The sequence below is a fragment of the Suncus etruscus genome, chromosome 6 (assembly GCF_024139225.1).
Source record: "Suncus etruscus isolate mSunEtr1 chromosome 6, mSunEtr1.pri.cur, whole genome shotgun sequence".
In the NCBI taxonomy this organism is placed as follows: Eukaryota; Metazoa; Chordata; class Mammalia; order Eulipotyphla; family Soricidae; genus Suncus; species Suncus etruscus.
In genome coordinates this window covers 122,203,450-122,226,971 of record NC_064853.1, presented here as the reverse complement: position 1 = coordinate 122,226,971, position 23,522 = coordinate 122,203,450, and the positions used below count along the sequence as shown (strand labels likewise).

The window sequence follows — 23,522 nt, the reverse complement described above, 5'->3', positions numbered from 1 at the left end:
TTGCAAAAAAGTATAAGTTCTTATTCCTAGTAGATAAGGGCTTGTTTTTACATGTAAAATTTCCCCTTTTTTAAATATGCCTTTGCACAGGAAGAAGTGGTGTTACATTATATTGCTGGTGGATTTGGGAGAGGAGAGAGAAGAAAACAGATACAAGACAAAAACTAAAAATATATATGCTCACACATATCTAAAGAAAAAATATTTTTTCTTTTCTTTAGATTAAATAAAAGATGTAATTAAAGGAATAAAGTGGGGCCGGGAGAGATAGCATGGAGGCAGGGCATCTGTCCTTCCTGCAGAAGGACGGTGACTCAAATCCCCACATCCCACATGGTCCCCCGTGCCCACCAGGGGCGATCTTCTAGCACAGAGCCAGGAGTACCCTCCAAGAGCCGCCAGGTATGACCCAAAAGAAACAAAAACAAATCAAATCTAAAAACAAAAACCAAACAAAGAAAAAGAAAAAACAAAACAAACAAAAAACAAACAAGAAGAAAAAAACAAACAAAAAGGGAGAAAGTGATACAGATTACATTTGGGGAAAAACGAGATAAGAGGTAGTGTTATATAGGTCTATACTTAGGATGAAAGTATAGGCTTCCCCATTGTCTTTTGAGATTTCCTTGTGGGGTGTGGGCTCCAGGCAGGGAGGTCTTGGGTAGAGTTCTTGCAGTGGGAGTCCTTTTGGAGCTAGGTCCGGTATCAAGCCACAGTCCACATTAGGGAGAGGTGATTAAGAGGGCCACACTGCATGAGTCTGTCAGGGTGTTGGTTGTATTATTCTTGCTGGGAACAAGTGTGAGTTTGAGTGGGAGTCTCTTCACTTGGGTACTGGGTACTGAATCATTGGGGTAGGAGGTCGGTCTTGATGCCTAATGGATTAAGAACTGAGGGTGGAGAGTTATGATGTGGTGGGGATATTGGAGATGGGATTGAGGGGTGAAGGGATGGTCATATTTCTGAAGGTGGAGAGGGAATGGGGAAGGGTTATATAGGGTATAGGTTTTGGTTGTTTGTGGTTTAGGCTTGTCTTAATCCTCCTTAAGAGGAGGATCCCTATCTCTGTGTGCTTCTGCCCACATATCAACATGTAGAAGTTAGCTTAGGTATATATTAATGTAGAGAGGTGGGGAGGGCAAGAGATGCACTGAGTATAGAAAGATAGATAAGTAAAGTACTTGTAAGGAAAAAAAACCTAATAGATCGACTTTTGGGTGTGTATAGGATTCGTGTCTCGAGTACTAATCCTTGTGTTAGTGAAGTCTATCTATGTAGGTGTTTACCCTTTGCAGTATTGTCCGCAGCACCCTATATGTCAGCTTTCCTTTCCTATAAAGTAGGTAACCGTGTGGTTTTTGTTTGACATGGATTGAATTGATGATTATGAGGAGGAGAAGGTAGAAGGAGAAGAGGGAGACAAGAAGAGAGAAAAGAAAAACAAAACAAACCAACAATCAAACAACAACAACAACAACACCAAAAATATGAAGTAATGAGAGGGGAGGGTAACAGAGCAAGGGCATGTTAGTTTGCTTAGACGTGCTCGATGTTTAGGCCCTGTAGTATAAATTAGTAGGTCACGGTTGTTGCTTCAGTGGTCTGGCTGTTCATGTGCTTCAGGTCCTAAAGAAAGGCACAATATAGAGATAAAGGGTATGTTAAAGAGTTTTATCCGGACATTTTCATGATGTAAACTGAGTATGGTGCCTCCTGTGACTGAGCACCGAGGTACCACCGTAGGATATTCACCCTTTGTATCCAGGAACCGCTATGAACAAAAAAACTGAGAGGTTATTTTATATGTGGTAATGTTAAAGCATTCAAACATATTTTTTTGAAATGTTTTTGTTGAAATCAGTAATTTCCTATCATAATCTTTACCTGTAATCCTGTATAAGATCCCTAGTAAATTATTATGGGTCTTTGTAGTAAAACGCTAACTACATACCTGTTCTCTCTACGCTGCTGTTTCTGCTGTTGCTAGTTTCTTTATGATATAATGTGTAGTCGGGCTTTGTGTTGTTTCTCTTCCCTTTGTTTTGGGCTCTATTCCCCAGTATATGGTGATTATTACAGTGTTTGAGGTTTCTATCCTGTTACACCCTGTTATTTGATCACGGGGTATTGGTTGTATATCTAGTGTATATTCTAGGTACTTCAGAATAATGCTATCATTCTGTGTTTATCTTTCATCTTCTGGCTTACTTCATTTAACTTAATATTTTCTAGGTCCATCCATGTTGCTGCAAAGTATATGACTGTATAATTTCTAACTGCCATGTAGTATTCCATTGTGTATAGATACCACATCTTTATAATCCACTCATCAGTTGTTGGACATCGCGGTTTGTTCCAACACTTTGCTATTATACTGAGTGCTGCGATAAATAGTGGGGTGCACACATACTTTGGGATGAATGTCCTTCCAATTTGGGGGTAGATACCTAGGAGAGCAATTGCTAAATCAAATGGCAGCTCATGGGGCCGGAGAGATACCATGGAAGTAAGATGTTTGCCCTTCATGCAGGAGGTCAACGGTTCGAATCCCGGCGCCCCATATGGTTCCCTGTGCCTGCCAGGAGCAATTTCTGAGCCTGGAGCCAGGAATAACCCCTGAGCACTGCCGGGTGTGACCCAAAAACCACAAAAACAAAAACAAAAAACAAAACAACAACAACAAAAAACAAGTGGCAGCTCAATTCTGAGTTCCTTGAGCACTCTACAGACTGTTTTCCATAGGGGTTGGACTAAGGGGCATTCCCACCAGAAGTGGATGAGAGTGCTTTTTATACCACATCCCCGCCAACAGAGATTGTTCCCATTATTTTTGATGTGAGCCATCCTCACTGGTGTGAGGTAGTATCTCATTGTTGTCTTGATTTGGATTTCCCTTATGATGAGTGAAGCTGAGCATGTTTTCATGTGTTTGTTGGCCATCTTTCAGTCTTTCTCAGAGAAGTGTCTATTCATTCATCTCCTCATTTTTCTATGGCTTTATTTGGTGGAATTAATTTTCATTAAGATTTTGGAAAGACAAAGGAATGAGACTTCAGAAAAATATTTGACAGACCATTTCTCTAACCTAGACAGTCACTACTTTTAGATCTCCCCTTTAATTAAAAAAAATCGAATCTTACCGTATACCTCAATCGCAGTGTGAGTTGATCAGAACTGAAATAATTAAAAACATCCATGGAATTTTCATATGGATTCTTATTTCCTATATGAATACTAATAATCTAAATAGAAAATTATGGAGCCAAGCTCCTGACAACTGTTTTTCTTAGTGGCTGCCGGTGGAAAAATCATGAAAGCAGGTAACTATAAACTATAAACTCATATAACCACTAACCTATAGCCAACTCACTAAACACATTACCAATCAATCACATCACTCTTCACCTCCAAGTTCATGGGTGATTTCCTGATCATTTTTATTATGATGTAACCAATTACCACTGAGAGTTAAAGGCCATATTCCATCCTTATCCTAAAAGAACATGTCTGGCTCCCATTTTGTTCCCTTTTTTCTATAGATAAAAGCACAGAAAAAGGTGGAATTAGAGATGTCATCTAGTGACATCTAGTGCTTGATAATCTCTTCTTTGGCGGAAGAGGACACACTTAGCATTGTCCAGGGGGCTATTCCTGCCTCTGTGCTCAGTAGTGACCCCTGGAAGTGCTTGGGGGGACATCTGGGGAATTGAAAAAGGGTCAATAGGAAAGAGGCAAGTAACAAATAGCCTTAACACCTATTATCTCTCCAACTCTGAAATTTGAAATTCTTCAAGAGAGGCATATCCAAAGCTGTTCTCAAGATCTGTCAGCTTCCACAGAAACCAAGAAGTAGCACCTAATTCTACAGCTATAAAGTGAAAGAGAAAGAAAACTTAGCTTTACCTCAGAAAAAGTTAGAGCAGCATTTCTCAACTCTCTGCTACATGTTACCATCCCTAAACACCACTCAAGAATAATTAATTTCACACCTATATCCTGAAAAGCTCAGCTGTTAGTTCTACTTTACAGGTAAGTGCCCACATATAAAAAGATTTTGATTCAATCACTGCTCACAAATGCACATTGTTACAAAGGCCATAAATGTCTGGCCAAATAATAGAGAAATAAATTATACCAGATTACACATATTGTGAAAACTACACAGCTGTTCGAATTGATAGTTGCATCATGTATCAGCATTGATATCAACTTTAAAAGAACATTAGATTTAAACTGCCAATAATATTTCCCATTAATCTAAGGTCTAAAATTAGCAATATCATTTGACATTCATATGAACAAGGTGATTAGGAAAGCAATAGCAATATGCACTCAATTCTGCATAGGAGTCAGATATGGGATAAAAGAACTTGATGAAGAGCTTCAAAAATGTCTGTGATGGGGCTGGAGCAATGGTACAGTAAATAAATGTTTGTTTACCTTACACATAGCCAACCTGGGATTGAGCCCTAGTATTCCATGTGCCCCAAGCACGGCCAGGAGTGATCTCTGAGTGCAGTGTCAGGAATAAGCTCTAAGAAAAGCAGGGTGTGCCTCAAAAACAACAACAAAAGAGTGTTTTAAGAAACCAAAACCTGAAAACTTCACTATAAAACTGAGAGATAAAACTTATCAAGGGAGGAGACAGGTTTAAGTTTGAGGACATGACATTCTTTTGGAACATTGTATGCCTAAAATTCTATCAGAAACAGTACTGCAAATCAGAGTGACTAATTATTTTTAAAAATGTAGTAGGGGTTTCGAGGAAAAAATATAAAGTGTTCAAATAAATTAAATCAGAAATGAAAAGGAAACATTACAATGGAATCCCCAGAAATCCAAATTATTATGAGGGATTACTATGAACTGCTTTACTCTGTTAAACTAGAGATCTAAAATAAATGAACAAATTTCTGGAAACCATATAATCTCCGAAAACTGAATGAAAAGAAAGTAGAGAGCCTAAACAAGCCAATTATAAACAAGGAAATTAAAACAGTGATTAAGAATCTTTCCAAGAATAAAAAAGTTCAGGACCAGATGGGTTTACAGGTGAGTTTAATCAAACATATAGAGAAGAATTACTGCCACTGACCTTTAAGTTATTTCAAAATATAAAAAATACAAGAATTCTTCGTTTTTTAAAAATATCTTTATTTAAAAACCTTGATTACAAATATGATTGTAGTTGGGTTTTAGTCATATAAAGAGCACCCCTTTCACCAGTGCAACATTTACAACACCAATGTCCCAAATCTCTCTTCTCCCCAACCTGTACTCCAGACAGGCTTTCTACTTCACTCATTCATTCACATTGTTATGATAGTTGTCAGTGTAGTTATTTTTCTAACTGCACTCACCACATTTTGTGGTGAGCTTCATATCCTGAGCTAAACCTTCCAGCCCTCATCTCTTTTGTCTCTGAGAATTATTGCAAAAATGTCTTTTATTTTTCTTAAAACCCATAGATGAGTGAGACCATTCTGTGTCTTTCTCCCTCTGACATATTTCATTCAGCATAATATATTCCCTGTACATCCATGTATAGGATAATTTCATGACTTCATCTCTCTGATGGCTGCATAGTATTTCGTTGTGTATATGTACCACAGTTTCTTTAGCCATTTGAATAATCTGAATATCAGTCTTTATTCCAATACCATGCTGTTTTGATAACTATTGCTTTGTAATACAGTTTAAAATTGGGGAAAGTAATGACTCCTATATTTCTTTTCCCAAGGATTGCTTTAGATATTCGTGGGCATTAATTTCAGAAGTGTTTGATCCACTTCTTTGAAGAATGTCATGGTTATCTTTATAGAGGGATCACATTAAATCTGTACAATGCTTTGGGGAGTATTGCCATTTTAATTATGTGTATCCTGCCAATCCATGAGCAGGGTATGTGTTTCCATTTCCTCATGTCCTCTCTTATTTTTTGAAGCACAGTTTTATAGGGTTTTTTGTATAGGTCCTTTATGTCTTTAGTCAAGTAGACTCCAAGATATTTGAATTTGTGCGACACTAATGTGAATGGAATTGTTTTCTTAATGCCCATTTCTTCCCTATCATTATTGGTGTATAAAAAGGCCATTGATTTTGGTGTGTTAATTTTGTAGCCTGCCACATTGCTATATGAATCAATTGTTTCTAGAAGCTTTTTGGTAGAGTCTTTAAGGTTTTCTACACATAGTATCATGTCATCTGCAAACAGTGAGAGCTTGACTTCTTCCTTTCCTATCTGGATTCCCTTGATATCTTTTTCTTGCCTAATCGCTATAGCAAGTACTTCCAGTTGAATAGGAGTTGTGAGAGAGGACAGCATTGTCTTGTACCAGAATTTAGAGGGAAGGCTTTTAGTTTTTCCATTGAGGATAATATTTGCCATTGACTGGTGGTAGGTTCCTTTCATTCCCATCTTGCTGCGAGACTTTTTTTTTTATCAAGAATGGGTGTATGACCTTATCAAATGCTTTCTCTGCATCTATTGATATAATCATGTGGTTGTTATTTTTCTTGTTGGTGATGTTGTGTGTTATGTTGATAGATTTATGGAAGTTAAACCATCCTTGCATTCCTGACATAAAACCTACTTGATTGTAGTGAATGACCTTTTTGATGAGGCATTGGATCCTATTTGCCAGGATTTCATTTAGGATCTTTGCATCTGTGTTCTTCAGGGATGTTGATCTGTAATTTTCTTTTTTGGTGGCATCTCTGTATGGTTTTGTTATACAGGTGATGTTGGCTTCATAAAAACTATTTGAAAGTGTTTCTGTTTTTTCAATTTCATGAAAGAGTCTGGCAAGGATTTGTAGTACTTCCTCTTGAAAGGTTTGAAAGAATTCATTAGTGAATCCATCTGGGCCTATCTTTTCTTTTTGGGCAGACAATAATTATAGTTTTAATTTCCTCAATAGTGATGAGGGCGTTTATTTATGCTACATCCTCCTTATTCAACCATGGAGTGGTATAATAGTCCTAGAATTTATCCATATCATCCAGTTTCTCATGTTTTGTGGCACAGTTTCTCAAAATAGTCTCTGATTGCCCTTTGAATATCTGCAATATCTGTAGTGATCTCCCCCTTTTCGTTTCTAATACAGGTTATCAAGTTTTTCACTCTCTTTGTGAGTTTTACCAGTTGTCGATCTATCTTGTATATTTTTTTAAAAAACCAACTTCTGTTTTCTTGATCTTTTGGATTGTTTTTTTTGGGGGGGGGGTTACACTTCATTGATTTCTGCTCTAAGCTTTGTTATTTCCTTCTGTCTACCTACCATATTTTCTGCCATATAAGATGACTTTTGATGATTAGTGATGTGGAGCATTTTCTCATGTGCCTTTTGGCCATTAGTAATTCTTTATCAAAGTATCTGTCAATTTCTTCTCCCCATTTTTTGATGGGATTAGATGTATTTTTCTTGTAGAGTTCTGTCAGAGCCCTGTATATTTTGGATATTAGCCCCTTATCTGAGGGGTATTGGGTGAATAGTTTCTCCCAATCAGTGGGTGGCTCTTGTATCCTGTGCACTATTTTCTTCGAGGTGCAGAAGCTTCTCAGCTTAATATATTCCCATCTGTTAATCTCTGCTTTCACTTGCTTGGAGAGTGCAGTTTTCTCCTTGAAGATGCCTTTAGTCTGAATGTCATGGAGTGCTATACCTACCTGTTTTTCTATATACCTTATGGGTTCAGGTCTGATATTGAAGTCTTTAATCCATTTGAATTTTACCTTCATACATGATGTTAGCTGGTTTGCTTTTTTGCAAGTGCCTAGCCAGTTGTGTGAACACTACTTGTTGAAGAGGCTTTCTTTGCTCCATTTAGGACTTCTTGCTCCTTTATCAAAGATTAGATGATTGTATGTCTGGGGAGCATTCTCTGAGCACTCAAGTCTATTCCACTGATCTGAGGGTCTGTCTTTATTCCAATACCATGCTGTTTTGATAACTATTGCTTTGTAGTACAGTTTGAAGTTGGGGTAAGTAATGCCTTCCATATTCTTTTTCCTAATAATTGCTTTGGCTATTCGATGTTGTTTATTGTTCGAAATGAATTTCAAAAGTGCCTGATTCACTTCTTTGAAGACTGTCATGGGTATATTTAGAGAGATCACATTAAATCTTCACAATGCTTTGGGGAGTATTGCCATTTTAATGATGTTAATCCTGCCAATCCATGAACAGGGTATGTGTTTCCATTTCCCTGTGTCCTCTCTTATTTCTTGGAGCAGGGTTTTATAGTTTTCTTTGTATAGGTCCTTCACATCTTTAGTCAAGTTGACTCCAAGTTATTTGAGTTTGCGTGGCACTAATGTGAATAGGGTTGTTTTCTTAATGTCCATTTGTTCCCTATTATTATTGGTGTATAGAAAGGACATTAATTTTTGTGTGTTAATTTTGTAGCCTGTCACCTTGCTATATGAGTTTATTGTTTCTAGAAACATTTTTGGTAGAGTCTTTAGGGTTTTCTAAGTAGAGTATCGTGTCATCTGCAAACAGTGAGAGCTTGACTTCTTCCTTTATCTGGATACCCTTGATATCTTTTTCTTGCCTGATCGCTATAGCAAGGACTTCCAGTGCTATGTTGAATAGGAGTGGTGAGAGAGGACAGCCTTGCCTTGTGAAAAACTGCACATCACTAATCATCAGGGAGATGCAAATCAAAACAACTATGAGGTTCCACCTCACACCACAGAGACTGGCACAGATCACAAAGAATGAGAATAAGCAGTGTTGGCGGGGATGTGGTGAGACAGGAATTTTTATCCACTGCTGGTGGGAATGCCGACTAGTTCAACCTTTCTGGAGAACGATATGGAGATTCTTCAAAAAACAGGAAATTGAGCTCCCACACAATCCAGCTATACCACCCCTAAGAATATACTCTAGGAACACAAAAATACAATACAAAACCCCCTTCCTTACACCTATATTTATTGCAGCACTATTTACCATAGCAAGACTCTGGAAACAACCAAGATGCCCTTTAACAGATGAATGGCTAAAGAAACTGTGGCACATATACACAATGGAATATTATGCTGCCATCAGGAGAGATGACATCATGAAATTTTCCTATACATGGATGTACATGGAATCTATTATGCTGAGTGAAATAAGTCAGAGAGAAAGAGAAAGACAGAGAATGATCTCACTTATATATGGGTTATAAGAAAAATGAAAGACATCAGAGACAAAAGAGAAGAGGGCTGGACGTTACAGCTGACCTCATGAATCTCACCACAAAGAGTGATGAGTTTAGTTAGCGAAATAACTACATTGTGAACCATCTTAATGAGAATATATGAGGAAAATAGAAAGCCTGTCTCGTTTACAGGTAGGGCTGAGAGGGGAGGAGGAATATTTGGGTCATTGCTGATGGGAATATTACACTGGTGATGGGGGGGGGGGTGTCATCTTATATGACTGAAACCCAACCACAATCATGTTTGTAACCATGGTGTTTAAATAAATAATATTTAAAAATAATTTTTGAAATGAAAAAAAAGTCAACCAAAAATCGGGGGTCGTCTTATGTTCTAAGTATATCCCAAAAAACGAATCAATACACCACTAAACAAAAATCATCTAGATATTGCCACGAAACAAATTTTTCAAATTGATCCTGCACCAATCACTGCAAGGCTGCTCGGACCGCCTCTTTTATTCAGCTAATACAAGCAGGCTTTTTATGCATTTAAATTATACAATGTTCTGTACCTGAATCTACACTGTAAAATGCCTGCTCAGATAGTCAGAGAGGAAGTCTGTTACAGTATAACCTTTGAACCTTTGCTTGTTGTGATTGGCTCACTGTGGTACATACAGTTGCAGCACAGGAATCGGTCTATCTTATACAGCAAATATAGGCCTACACATATGTTTTAACTGTAAAATTATGGGGTCGTCTTAGACGCTGAAAAATACGGTATTTTTGGTTTCTTTTGTTGATCACTTTCTAATTTTATGGCTGTGTCATTAAGCTATTCAGGTATGTCCCTTCTTCCTTCCTGATGTGGGCTAGCAAATCTATAAATTTTCCTCTCAGTACTGCTTTTGCTGTGTCCCATGGATTCTAATAGTTTGTGTCTTCATTGTCATTTGTATCCAGAAAAGTTTTGATTTCCTCTTTGATTTCGTCTCAGACCCATTGGTTGTTCAGTAGTAGGCTGTTCAATTTTCATTTGTTAAAGTTTTTCTTCTGTGTCCCATTGTAGTTCACATTTAATTTCAGAGCCTGTGGTCAGCGAAGGTAGCCTGCAGGGTTTCTATCCTCTTGATTTATTGGAGGTATGTTTTATGTGATAGCATGTGGTCTATCCTAGGGAATGGCCCATGTACATTGAAGAAGAATGTGTATCCAGGTTTCTGGGGATGGAGTCTCCTATATATATTGACTAGTCCTCTTTCTTCCTTTACTCTTTACAGGGGTAGTATTTTTTGTTTGGTTTCAGTCTGGTTGACCTATCAAGTGTTGACAAGGCTGTGTTGAGGTCTCCCACAATTATTGTATTATTATTGATATCCTCTTTCAAATTTGTCAATAATTGTATTAGATATTTTACTGATCTCTCATTGGGCACATATATGTTTTGTAGTGTTTTATTAGTACAAAGTGTCCTCATTTGTCCCTTACAACTTTTCTGAGTCTAAAGTTTGTGTCGTCTGATATTATATATGGCCATTCCATATTTTTAAGGGTGTTGTCTGCTTGAGTGATTTTCCTCCAGCCTTTGATTTTGAGTCTATGTGTTCTGACTATTCAAGTGTGTTTCTTTTATGCAGCAGAAGGTTGCATTCAGCTTTTTGATCCATTTAAGCCACTCTTGAGTCTCTTAACTGGTGCATTTAGTCCATAAACGTTGAGGGAAATGATTGTCATGGGATTTAATGTCATCTTTGTGTATAAATTTGGTGTGTCTGTTGGTCTGTCTTGTCTTTTTTTTGGTCTGTCTTGTCTTAAAGTAGACTTTTCATCTTTTCTTTTTAATATTGGTTTTGCATCTGTAAAGTTTCTGAGCTATTGCTTATCCGTGAAGCTATGTATCCTTCCTTCAAACCTAAACTTGAAAAACAGTATGGAGGTTTCTCAGTAAACTCAAAATCAAGCTTCCAGATGATCCAGCAATTCTACTTTTTGATATCTATTCCCAGGACAGAAAAATATTCACCCTAAAGGACATATGCACGCCATACTATTCATCTCAGCATTTAGAACAATAGTTAAGAGTTGGAGTCAACTTAGATGTCCAAAAAGAGATAAGTGGATTATGAAGATGTGATACATATATACAATGGAATAGTACACAGCTGAAGGAATGATGCAATCATGCAATTTGCTGCAACAGTGATAGAACTGAAAGATCTTGTGTTAAATGAAGTAATCCAGAAGAAGAATAAATACAGGCTGATATTACTAATATGTAGCATTTAGTTTAACTGCATGAAGGACTTCAATGCTTTTAATGGAAGTTGTCTAGAACACTCTTTTCCTTGAAGTATATTAATTTATTTTAAAATAATAAATAAAGGAGATTCAGGTCCATTGGTGGAAGAGTTGCATCAAAAGGGACTCTCTAGTCCCTCTTGTTATGGTTTGCGTCCAAACTTTTTATGCCAACTCATTTGGTCTGGGCCAGTACCAACATCTAAAGTTGAGTTCCTGCACCCTTCAGAGCATTCTTTTCCTTTGTTTACTTTGGGGCCACACCCAGAGTCATTCAGGGTTACTCCTAACTGCTCTTAGGCATCATTTCTGACAGTACTGGGGGGAGATATGGGATGCCAGGGATGGACCAGGGCCAGCAGAGTTGGCCACGTGTGAGGCAAACGCTCTCCTGCTGGGCTATTTGTTCCAGCCCCCTCTCCCCAATCAATTGCATTCTATTTCCTCCCCTCTTCCATTGCTGTCCCACTACTTCCCCACACCTCCACCCTATCTCCTGTGTAATTAATTTTCTCTATAGGGCCTTTCTCCTTGGTGTAAAACATGCTAATTTTTTCATTAAAATAACAAAAAAATCTTGTTGAATTCACATCAATGTCCTTCACCAACTTCATTTTGGGAAAGAAATTTTCTATGTAGGCTGTCACCAGGGTTTCTTTTCCATTCAACTAAAAATCCCTTATCACAGTCAGTGTGACTTCCATGAATGAATGGATGGATCTATGGTCAAACATTCTGTGTCTTTGTCTTGACCTATTTGATATTATTGATCACTTTCTTAGTATAAAATCTTTCACTGTAGTTTACTACCTTTACTCCTTTCCTGCTGAGCAATATGCTCCCAAGATATTATCCTAAGTTGCCAAATGTATTTACTTTGGTACAATACCCAGAAGTGCTCAGAGTTTATTGTGGGCTTTGTGCTCAGGAGCACTCGTGGTGGTACTCAGTGGAACATATAGGGTTCTGGGGATAGAATACTGGATTAAAAAATTCTTTAATCCTTGAGCTATCTCTCCAGTCCCTGTCCAGAGATAATTCATCATACTTCTCATTTGACAATGATTTAAATGGCAATAAAGAAATATGGTTACTTTTGTAGTTATTGACAGTATTCTCTGCTCATTCTTCCTAACTTATTCATAGTTAAAAGATCTAGGACACATCCTTACCCTTTTATTATTTTTTCTAATTCCCTCACTGTTCTAATCTTGTTTTTTGGGGAGGGGGTGTTTGTATTTTGTTTTTGGACCACACCCCATGGCACTCAGGGGCTACTCCTGGCTCTGTGCTCAGAAGTCGCTCCTGGCAGGCACGGGGTACATATAGGATGCTGGGATTCAAACCACCACCATCCTGGGTCAGCTTTAGGGAAGGCAAACACCCTACTGCTGTGCTACCAATACAGCCCCATGTTCTAATCTTGTTTTAAGATCTGCAACACATCTGTATGCTGATGTTTCTCAATTTTACATCTTTATCCAAGACTCTAAATTTATATGTACAACTGATTATTCAATATTAACACCTGGATTTTTTTTGAGAGTTTGGGGTTACACCCAGTGTTCAGGGATTATTCCTGGTGCACTCACGGGCTCTTGGGGATAAAACCCTGGTCAGCTGCATGCAAGGCAACTGCCCTACCTATTGTACTATCACTTGTATATTTAGAGAGATTGCTTTAAATCTGCACAATGCTTTGGGAAGTATTGCCATTTTAATGATGTTAATCCTGCCAATTTCTAATAACATAAAATCTAAAAGTACATTTTAAATAAAGCATAAAACCTGACATATATGGTATGGCTTTCTAATATACATTACCATACTGTATATATATATACATATATATATATACACACAGCCTGTGCAAAGTAGTCGGCAGGGATGATGTTAGTCTCATTGTTCAGAATGGTACTACTTCTACAACGGTTGCTTTAACAGACTTTCATGGTAAAGAGAAATCAAGTACTAATTGTGAGTCTTTTTTGAAAAGACAAAATAAAATAATAAGTTTTTAAAAACATGGATACCTGTCATTCACTTTATTGTTTTCTATACCACTTTCTTTGTCTTGTGCTTTTCTTCCTCCATTAACTTGGATCTTAATACTTCTTTTACTCTTTCTTCTGGTTCTCTCTTCTGATTTCCTTTTCCACTATCTGCTTTCCACTTCAAGAATGCTTGTGGTTAATTTATGCACATGAGAAATTCCAGGAAAATCTCCTAAAATTTCATTTACTTCTATCATATCTCTGGAATTTTTATATAAGGCACAAATCAAACTTCAATTTTAATAGGTCTCTAGTAGATAAAAATTAATTAAAAAGACTATTTATTACTGCATTTCAGTTTCACCTTTGTCATAAACAAAGAAAGCAGATGTGTGCCTCATACATATTTTAAAAATAAATGCAATGTTTTTGTTTTTAAAAGATTTGGAGACTGGTACAATAATACAGTAGGTAGGGTGTAGCCTTGCATATGAATGACTCAGGCTTGATCCCTTGTACACTATATGAGTCTCCTGAGTCCCACCAGGAGTGATCCCTGAGCACAGAGCCAGAAGTAAGTCTGAGCATTGCCAAGTATGCCCCCCAAATTTTCTTATATATCAAGTAATTTTTATTTTCTTAATACCCAATGTTTCTTATGTGTTACTTTAAATATTCAAAATGTACTTCTGAATATAATCTTTATGATCAATAATGCCCTGATTTCAGGCTTTGGGAGCACCAAATTGTTGTATCTGCTATTGCTTTCAGTCTGCTATTCCTTCCTGCAGAGTTTTAATGTTCGTATGTGTTATTCTTTTCAATGGAAAAGAATGTGTGTGCATTTGTGTGAGTGTGTTTAAGTGTCACATGCAACATGAGTTTTGGCTTAATACATGAAAGTTTACTTTTCTCTCTTGCAAAGTCTGCAGCTGCCTTCCAAGCAGTGCTCCAGAAACACAGCTGTTTCCATCTAGTGGCTAAACTGACTCAAGATGAAGCTACCACTGTAGCTGAGGAAAGAAAGAAAAAGGGGATAACTGCATTCTTTGCTTCTCTGCTTTAGTGAAGAAGAGGTATGTGCCATACTAGTTACTGTTTACTACCTAGAAAAGGTTGTGTTTCTATGTAACTACAAATGTGTAGAAATAAGAATTGGGTATCAATTGAATATTTGCTGAGCAGTGAAAGTCCCATGCCTCTCTCTTTTCATTGAGAAAATGTACTCAAGCACACCCCTCCTTTAAGGAAAACAACCTAAAAGTTTATTAGTCATTTAATCTATTTCAAACTCTATCCTATCCAGACATGGCTTCTCTCTGCCTTTGTAGCAAAATAAAATCTATCTGTCCTTCTTCCCAGCTGAATAGTATAACACCAATAGGACAATTTCAGTGACTAAATAAACTCAGAAACAGGAAAGGGGAGTCAACAATTGTCCATGGAAGGGAGTAATTCTGAATATCTCTGCATAGAGAGGATACCCTACCATGGGAATGAATTTATTGATTGGTATTTTGTTTCTTGAGAATGTTGTACAACAGCAGATTATTTGATAGGCTCACTTCAGTTAGTGGTATAATTTAACTTTGTCTTATGTATTACTTCCTTGAGCATTTTTAATTTTAATTTTTGTTTTTGAGCTCTCATCAATAGGCATTTCTCCCTGCCTTAGTGTAGTAGGCAGGCATATGTACTCTATGTTGTGAAACTGGTTCTGTAAAGTGCTTCAAATAATTCATTGGTCTTGGACTGTGTTTCTTCAAACATCCATTTTGGGTAGATAAATCTATGTTGTTCAGATAGTGCAAAGTAAAAACTTGGAGATTTTATTCCTCTTGTAAAGTTTTTATCTTTAGTAAAGGCTTCTCTTGACCTCCAGTTTAATTTTCATCTATTTTTTCTTTTTTCTTTCTTTCTTTCTTTCTTTTTTTTTTTTTTTTGTGGTTTTTGGGTCACACCCGGCGGTGTTCAGGGGTTACTCCTGGCTGTCTGCTCAGAAATAGCTTCTGGCAGGCACGGGGGACCATATGGGACACCGGGATTTGAACCAACCACCTTTGGTCCTGGATTGACTGCTTGCAAGGCAAACACCACTGTGCTATCTCTCCGGGCCCTCATCTCTTTTTTCAAGAGGTCACTGGTATATTTTTTTTTGGTCACTGGTATTTTTAACATGACTTTTAACCTTCTTATTCATGTATCTATACTTTTGTTGTATGTACATAAGTAATATATAGTATCCATCTGTGGTTTAAACCTTATATGGAACCATATTGTGGTTATTCACTGCAATTTTCCCCCTAATAAGCATATTTTAAGCTGTAAATATGCTAAAAATACAAATAAAACTTATTAATTATAATTGCTATTTAGTATTTCACATGCCATCCACACAGGTTTGAATTTCAGGTACCTCATATGGTCAGGCTAGGAATCACTCCTGAGAACAAAGCAAGAAACCAGAAGATGCTCTGTGTCACCATGACTTTGACATAGGATCTGTACAAAAGCCAGTGTCTCTAATTATTAAAAACCTGACCACAACAACTGTAATTATGAAGAGCTTTTACAGTGACCACAGAGAAAGAATTTGGGGTAAGACAATTTAGTATGCCTAGAGCCTGTAGTTGGTTTTATGCCAGGATGCTTCATGGGTACAGTCTCCCTGTTTTTAGGCCAAATGTTTTTTCTTTCTATTTCCCCCATATTTTGCCATGCTTATGCAAAACAAACATAAAACACCAAAAACCTGCAATGCACACACCTTTATATTATTTATTGTATTTTTTTGTATCTTATCTTTTAAATTGGGGCTCCTGCCTTTCTTCTAGAACATTGGGACATGGATTACTTCTGGTTTCATATCACCATTAGGTGGCAGTGCAGAGAACCCTACCCTGAAAGCAGGTTGGTACTATTACAAGTCGCCAGGGTATCTATGAACCCACTCTGGAGCAAGTCAAAGCTAGGGCAGCATTAGGGCCTTCCCTGGTAAATGTCCAATTCTTGGTGCTGATGTAGAAAACTGTGCTAGTTCCATAGGTAAAATTTAAGGTTCAGGGGTGAACAGTTAATGTCTGATCTCCTGAAGCCTAAGCCAATTCACAAGTATTCCTATCTCTATTAGATAAAACTTGTTTGCACTCATAAGATTTCCCCCGTTTTATACAAAAAGGAACAATGCCTATGCAAAAGGAACAATGTCACAGGGTACTACTGGTGCATTTGGGGGTAAAAATAACAAGCTAAACAATCCTGATAACCTGGTTCTAACATGAACTCAGAACACTAGAGAAACTTACGTACTGGAATTTACTACTCAATAGATCCAATAAAAGGAATGGGGGGAAACTGCTGCTACATAAAAAGATAGACAATAAGAGTTATATCTATTGAGGAAATACATTTAAAGAAATATTCAAAGGAGGAGCCAGAGAGATAGCACAGCGGTGTTTGTCTTGCATGTAACTGACCCAGGATGGGTGATGATTTGAATTTAGTCATCCCATGTGGTCCCCCAAGCTTGCCAGGAATAATTTCTAAGTGCAGAGTCAAGAATAAACTCTGAGCACAGCTGTGTGACCCAAAAACCAAAAAGGAAAAAAGAAATATTTAAAGGAGATATACATATCCCCTCTAAGTCTTTTGAAATAGTCTTGGGAAGGGGATAGAATTCGGAGCACAGCTTCAGCATGTGATATGGTCTTGTGGAGTCTGAAAAATGGTTCCCAGCAGATGCATAATAGGAAAGGTCCTCGAGCTGGGGGCTTCTCAGAAACTGAATCTGGTAGCAAACAACAGTGCACAGCAAGGGAATTTCCAGTTTTTTGAGGAATATCCATATTCTTTTCCAGAAAGGATGGACTATATGGCATTCCGAATAGCAGTAAATGAGAGTTCCTTATTCCCTACATCCCCACCAGCACTGATAGTTCTTTTTCTTTGTAATATGTGCCAGTATCTCTGGCATGAGATGGTACCTCATTGTTTTTCTCATTTGCATTTCCCTCATTATTAGTGATGTGGAGCATTTTTATATGCCTTTTGTCCACATGTATTTCTTCTTTGAGGAAGTGTCTGTTCATTTCTTCTCCCCATTTTTAATGAGGGTAGATGTGCTTTTATTGTTAAATTCTGTCAGTAACTTGTATATCTTAGTTGTTAGCCCCTTATCTGATAGGTATTGGGTGAATAGTTTCTCTCATTCGTGGGTGAGCTTTGTGTCCTAGTCACTGTTTTTTTGAGGTAAAGAAGCTTCTTAGTTTAATGTAGTCCCATTTATTTATCTCTGTTTCCACTTGTTTGGACAGTAATGTTTCCTTCTTGAAGATGCCTTTAGTCTAAATGTCATGGAGTTTTTTACCTACCGTATTTTCCAGTGTATAAGACAACTTTTGAAACAAAAAAGAGTCAACCGAAAATCGGGGGTTGTCTTATACGCCAAGGTATCCTGAAAAATGTTTCAATATGCCGCTAAATAAAAATTGTCTGAATATTGCCACAAAACGAATTTTCCAACTCGATCCTGCACCAATCACTGCAAGGCTGCTCGGACCGCCTCTCTAACTCAGCCAATCCAAGCAGGCTTTTTATGCATGCAAATTAAACAACATTCTGAACCCGAATCTACACTGTAAAAAGCCTGCTCAAATTGGCCAGAGTCAGAGAGAAAGTCTATTACAGTATAACCTTTGAACCTTTGCTTGTTGTGATTGGCTCACTGTGGTACATACACTTGCAGCACAGGAACTTTCTGTCTGATACAGCGAATATAGGCCTAAACCTATGTTTTAACTGCAAAATTAGGAGGTTGTCTTATACGCCGGCAAATACTGTATGTATTCTTCTATATACCTTATGATTCCAGGTCTGATATCAAGGTCTTTAATCTATTTGAATTTGACCTTTATGTAAATTAAAGACCAGCCATCCCAACACCACTTGTTGAAGATACTTTCCTTGGTCCATTTTACAATTCTTGCCCCTTTATCAAACATTAATTGATTTAATGTCTGGGAAACATTCTCTGAATACTCAAGTCTATTCCATTGATCTGAAGGTCCATCTTTATGCCAATACCATACTTTTAATGACTATTGCTTTGTAATACAATTTAAAATGCGTTTTCTTCTATATATCTTAGGTAGGAAATGGAAGATACCACTTTTCCCAATTATAAATTCTTCCATTTCCTTCTTGTTAAGAATTTTCTTTTATCATGAATGGGTGTTGGACCTTATCAAACTCTTTGCATCTTTTAAATATGATCATATGTTTTTAAGTTTTTTCTTTTGTTGATATGGTGTATTATATTAATTGATTTGCATATGTTAAACCATCCTTGCATCCCTGGCATGAAACCTATGTGGTCATGGTGTATGATTTTTCTTGATGAGGCATTGGATCTTATTTGCTAGGATTTTGCTTAAGATCTTTGAATCTGTTTATCAGGGATATTGGTCTGCAGTTTTCTTTATTAATAGCATCTCTGTCAGCTTTTGATAATAGGGTAATGTTAGATTCATAAAAACTATTTGAAAATGTTTCTGTTTCTTCAATTTACTGGAAAGTCTAAAAGGATTGGTAGTAGATCCTCTTGAAAGATTTGAAAGAATTCATTAGTGAATCCATCAGGGCCTGAGATTTTGTTTTTGGGAAGACTTTTGATTATTATTTTAATTTCCTCAATAGTGATGGGTCTGTTTAGATATGCTAGATCATCCTGATTTAACCATAGAAGATTATAAGAGTCCAAGAATTTATCCATTTCTTCCAGGTTCTCTTATTTTATGGCATAGAGTTTGTCAAAGTAGTCTCTGATTAACATTTGAATCTCTGTAATATATATAGTGATTTCCCCCTTTTCATTTTTTTTTCAGAAGTTGACAATCTGATTTATTTAAAAGTAAAACTGTTTTGAACAAATTGAATTCAATTCATAACCATTTTACAACATTCATTCATTCCAAAGGTATCATTCTTTCCAGAAGACACAACCAAGGCTGATTAAACTTATAAAAACTATTTTACTTATTAGTGAAATAAATAACCTTAAAATAAGTACTTTTGTCAACTAAATTCTACAACAAGGACATTGCAAAGCCCTTCTTACTTTCACATTTAGTTTCAAGTAATCTGTAGCTAATTTATTATTATGTATTATTTTTATTATTTATTTACTTATTTATTTTATTATTTATTTATTATTATTTGCTGTCACTCCTTCCCACCAGGGGACTAGGGACTGGAGGGAGAAGGAGTGAAAGAAGAGAGATCTTGGCTTCAAACAAAATATTCAGATTATGCCAAAACATCAAAGGTAGGCATTGCAATGATGAAGCATGCAGAGCTGGAGATAATGGTGCATGCTGCTGGCCCTGGGGTGGGTTTGTGAGACCTGGGCACTTAGTGGGGAGGGCTTACAGAAAAGTCCCCCCCCTCCAGGAACTTAGTTTAAGGCCTTGAAATGTTGGTGAGACCAGGAGAACCCCACAGAACTAGGGCACATGCTTTGCAAGCAGGAGCCCAGATTTTGTTCCCAATTCTACATTGCCCTGAGAATGGCACTGGGTCCCACCCACCATGCCCCCCAAAAAACATGGGTTTTTTTTTCCACATATCTAAAAAAGTTGGATGCAAAACCAGCAGGGGGTCAGACATCGTTGACTCCAGCTGACACGAGAAAAATCAAGCAGAGAGGAAGAATTCTCTGTCTCCCGTGGAATTCTGACACCATCAAAATCTAGGTCAGGAGCACCTTTCCCTTTCTTTCTTCACAAAGGAGAATGAGGGTCAGGAGGTGATAGTGTCCTTCCTTTCAGACTAAAGCCTTTGTTTCCATGGCCAGTGAGCACTTACCAAACAATTAAAAATGCAGCGTCAAAATACCAAGATTGCTTGTACAGTGGCCTTATTTTCTCATCCACAACAGAGAGGAAAGGTTCCTGACACCACACACACACACACACACACACACACACACACACACACACACACACACACAAAACCCTGGGATATGGCAATGAGAAGGTATGGAGCCAGTGGTTGTTCTCATGACAATATGCTTCAAGAGTGGAGAAACCCTGAATCTCTTAGGCCACGGAAATTTCCTTCCTTCCCCAATACTTATTGTGCCTATACAAAAACAAAACAAACAAAAAAAAAACAAAAAAAAACAAACAAACAAAAAAAAAAAAAGGTGAGGTAACACCAAACCCTGCCACTGCAGCACTTTTTCTGGTTTTGTTTTATTTATTTATTTATTTATTTATTTATTTATTTATTTATTTATTTATTTATTTTGGTTTTTGGGCCACACCCTGTGACGCTCAGGGGTTACTCCTGGCTATGCGCTCAGAAATTGCTCCTGGCTTCTTGGGGGACCATATGGGACACCGGGGGATCGAACCGCGGTCCGTCCTAGGCTAGCGCAGGCAAGGCAGGCACCTTACCTCCAGCGCCACCGCCCGGCCCTGTTTTATTTATTTTTTATTTTGATGTTATTTTCCTTCTCTTTTTTCTTCCACTTTTTTCTTTCTTTTCCACTTTTGTGGATATTATTAGGTGATTTTTTTTTTTTAGTAGTTGATACCAAATTTTTTCTCCTCTTTTCCTTAACCTTTTTATCTCCAACAGAATAGCATAATTTGAATCATTCAGCCTCATAAATTGAGGGGGGAAAGAATGATACCAGGACCAGTCATATGAACATGTAGTGTAAATAAAAAATGACCAGACTGGAACACCAAACAGAATAGATACCCACCCTATAACAAGCTGTAAGGTGGAGACCAGTTGCACTAGGATTCTGGGGGGTAAAGGAGGGAGATGTGGGAGACATGCTGGGAACAGGAGTGGAGGGAGGACAACATTGGTGGTGGGAATGCCCTTCATTCATTGTCACTATGTATCGTAAATAATTCTGTGTAATGAACTTCAGTCACAAAAAAAAAATAATAAAATTAAAAAAAAATCTTACCAATGCAGTTACAAATGTGTTAAAGTCTATGCCACTACTGTATTATGCTACTGCCTAGTAGCACACACACACACACACACACACACACACACACACACACACACAATGCAGCGTCAGTGGTTCATAACCAGATGCCCTTAGAAATGACTAAACTGGCTCAAAGTAGCTTTAAAAAAAGAAAGAAAAAGTGTGCCATCCAAGTCTCACGTCCCTTCCCCAAAGGTATGAGGTAAACCCAAAGACAGGCAGACATACTGCCAACATCTGATTCCCCACAGCGGGGCCCATGGGCAGGATCAACCTTCCGGCCAGGCTTTAGCTGGTCTATGAGTGCCTGGGGCACAACTGGGGCTGCGGCTCCTACATGAATAGCATCTTAAGGGGCTTCTTCGGCATATCCCAGTCTTCCATCCCCCACAACCAAATGCACTCTCCCTGAAGACAGAAGTGCTGAGTCATCCTTTCTAACGTTATTTATTTATCGAGTCATCTACCAACTCTTTAATATGGTCAATTCCTATGACCTTTCCCTGTAGAGCCAACCATATGTGTAAAACATGCAGTAAGGATTCCACTTCCATATTCGACATCAAGAGCTTTAGCTCCTTCATGCAATTGTTCAACTAGAAGTTCTAGTGCATACGCATTCATATGTGGAGCACTAATTGTTGCTTGGAATCCTATGGATTGTGGAGAATTCATGGAAGGGTTTGATGTCGCATAGTGTGAGCGATCGGTGGCCAACATGACTTCAAATACTTTATCTGTCTTGATGGTTCTATTTTTGCGGAGGTTGTGGATGAACTCCGAGTGGCTGAGCCGTCGGACTTCCAGGCCATCGCGAGGCCCACGGCAACGGTGCCCAGCAGCTTGCCCAGGAGCGACACCACCTCCCACCCGCTCGCCGCTGCCCTCTCGTCCTCACCAGAGCCGCTGGGGCTGTTGCTATGGCAGTCGCTGGGGCTGTGGCAGGCTTCACTGCCGCTGCGCGCTCCTCCCCTCCCCCTTTTCATTTCTAATCTGACTTATTAAGTTTTCTCTTTCTCTTTCTTTGTGAGTTTTGCTACTGATTTATTGATTTTTTATATAGCTAACTTTTGCTTTAATTGATCTTTTGAATTGTTCTTTAGATTTCTAATTTGTTAATTTCTCTAAGCTTTGTGATTTCCTTCTGCCTATCTAATTTTGGTTCATTTTATTGATCACATTCCAATTTTATAAGCTGTGTAATTAAGATATTTATGTAGGCCCCTTCTTCCTTCCTGATTGGTTGCAAAGCTATGAATTTTCTCTTAGTACCACTTTTTCTGTGTCCCATCAGTTTTGATAATTTGTGTCTTTGTTAGCATTTGTTTCCAGGAATCTTTTAATTTCCTCCTTGATTTCATCTCTGGCCCACTGTTTATTCAGTAGTGAGCTGTTTAATTTTAGTTGTTAAACTTTTTCCTCTGTGTCCCTCTGTAGTTCACTTCTTATTTTAGTTCATTATGATCTGAGAACATAGTTCGTACAATTTCTATCCTTTTGATTTTCTGGAGATATGTTTTATGGGCCAGCATGTGGTCTATCCTGGAAAATGACCCATATGCACTGGAGAAGAAAAAAAATCTACAATCTAAAGGCACACATTAAATATCTGGAAAACTATCAGCAAAGGAACCAAAATACAAGAAGAATAAAAGAAATAATTTTTAAAATGGCTGAAATAATATACAGTGGGGCTGGAGTGGTGGCGCTAGGGGTAAGGCATCTGCCTTGCCTGCACTAGCCTAGGACGGACCATGGTTCGATCCCCCCCCACCGGCGTCCCAGATGGTCCCCCAAGCCAGGAGCGATGTCTGAGCACATAGCTAGAAGTAATCTCTGAGCATCAGAGGGTGTGGCCAAAATCCCCCAAAATGAAAAAAAAATACAGAAACAAAGAAAACAATAAAAACAATTGATGAAATCAAGAGCTGTATTTTTAGAGAATGAACAAAATAGACAAACATAGGGAATTCACAAAATTAGGAAGATATCCAAATAAATCAGATCAGAAATGAAAGGAAAGAGATTACAACAGAATCTCAAGAAATCCAAGACACCATGAGTGCTTA

General features: G+C 37.8%; 1 pseudogene; it reads right to left on the bottom strand.

Moving 5' to 3' along the window:
- LOC126011890 (protein-L-isoaspartate(D-aspartate) O-methyltransferase-like) overlaps nucleotides 1–22,316 on the bottom strand; it is a 35,375-nt pseudogene extending 13,059 nt beyond the window's left edge.
- Between the last annotated feature and the right edge of the window lie 1,206 nt (nucleotides 22,317–23,522).